Source organism: Priapulus caudatus, unplaced genomic scaffold, assembly GCF_000485595.1.
Source record: "Priapulus caudatus unplaced genomic scaffold, Priapulus_caudatus-5.0.1 Scaffold273, whole genome shotgun sequence".
Classification (NCBI taxonomy): Eukaryota; Metazoa; Priapulida; class Priapulimorpha; order Priapulimorphida; family Priapulidae; genus Priapulus; species Priapulus caudatus.
In genome coordinates this window covers 33,277-34,941 of record NW_014577334.1, presented here as the reverse complement: position 1 = coordinate 34,941, position 1,665 = coordinate 33,277, and the positions used below count along the sequence as shown (strand labels likewise).

At 48.9% G+C, this 1,665-nt stretch overlaps 1 protein-coding gene across 1 annotated transcript in view; it reads right to left on the bottom strand.

Moving 5' to 3' along the window:
• Positions 1 to 872, bottom strand: part of LOC106808410 (alpha-mannosidase 2x-like) — a 16,678-nt gene extending 15,806 nt beyond the window's left edge. The window contains exon 1 of the mRNA XM_014811127.1: positions 570 to 872. The gene's annotated coding sequence lies outside the window, so the exon portion shown is untranslated. The remainder of the gene's footprint in view (positions 1 to 569) is intronic.
• Positions 873 to 1,665: the final 793 nt, after the last annotated feature.

Sequence of the window (1,665 nt, the reverse complement as noted above, 5' to 3'; positions counted from 1 at the left end):
GTATAGTATAGTATAGTATAGTATAGTATAGTATAGTATAGTATAGTATAGTATAGTATAGAGTATAGTATACTAACCCACACTAAATCCGCCAAAATCGTCGATGTGGACATTTGTCGGAGGAAACTCCGACTACACTTGACCGAGAAACATTTCATGCGAACGTTGAACTTACCGTTGAACGTTGCACTCATACGCGTACGCGTACGCGGAACTGTGCGATATAAGCCATGCATCACTGCGCAGCAAAATACTCGATCTATGCTTAATATCAAGAGCGTATAACGAAGACACCTGCATGACCCAGAAACACTTCATGCGAACGTTGAACTTACCGTTGAACGTTGTACTCATCGCAGTGCAATACTGAATAGAGAGTGTCAAGGGACACGCCACTCAACGCGCGCACCTACCTCGTATACATTATGCTAACCTATTCAGAATATATAATCACATTCGTCTATACGCACGGTAGCCTAGGTGATCATATGGCACCTATAGGATGTGAGCAGTATTTGTCAGACAAACATAGATGTTAAAGTAGATAACCGTAACGCTAACGTACTTACCATTATGTTCCCGTAAGGCGTGCGTCGACGGCATGTATCACAACAGTAGCATGATGCCTCCCCTAACCGTTCACATCGTACAAGCGACTGCCAACTTGAAGCGACGACGCCGACACACGTGCGACACGAATTATTCGCCGCAAACGACGAACCCTACTCTCCGAAGATTCTCCCCGCCTTTCCCCGCGTTCACTTGCACTTGGCAACGCGAGCAGTACCGACGCGAGCACGCACGCTACGGTAACGCACGTATACGAACGAGCGTTTTTCGCCGCCAGTCAAAACTTCCCACGTCTTCGTAACGACTGGTGGCAGTGCCGAGAAGAGCGGGTCGATGACAGCGCGATACGGCGGCGGCGGCGGCGGCGGTCACTCACGCACTCACTCACTCACTCGCGCACTCACTCAGTCACTCTGGCTCACGTCTGTACACTATATGCAGAATTTCTAACATCATCGCGTCATCATTAATGTCGACATGGGGCCGCGGCGGACATTTTCTTCACGCTCATTACTGATGATATATAAGCCCCTATAACATCTAGCCACAGACGCAATGATTAGAGCAATGCCAGATGCAACAGTAACTCCGCTGTGCCTCTTCTTAGTCCTTTCCTGGACCCGCACCGACGCTTTAATTTAGGGCTTCTTTCGCATGATCGTGGGTTTGTTGAGACGCGCATCGCACTCAAGTGCCGCGCGCCATCTTTTCCCGATGCGATTTCTGCCGGAACCTATTGGTCTGTCAAGGACACGAGACGTCACTTCGTTTAACAAGTAACACGTAGTTTTACCTTGCAGTATAGCCGGTGAGGTCTCAATAGCTGGGCTCAAGCAGTGTAGATATTGGTCGTTGGCATATTTCACGCCCTTATGATGGAGATGGCTCCGTGTGGGTGGCGCTGCACGCATGGCGTGCCATAGCTACACTTCGTTATCGTACAAGTCAATCTGATTGGAGGCAGTGGGTTGCACTGCCAATGCACGTGTTATTTAGGGGGTGGCCAATTATGCGGTTTCATGCTAGATTGATGGGGACGTTCTGGGTGCTTCATAGATTAGATTGATCGGTGCTACGATTTAATCCCGGATGGAA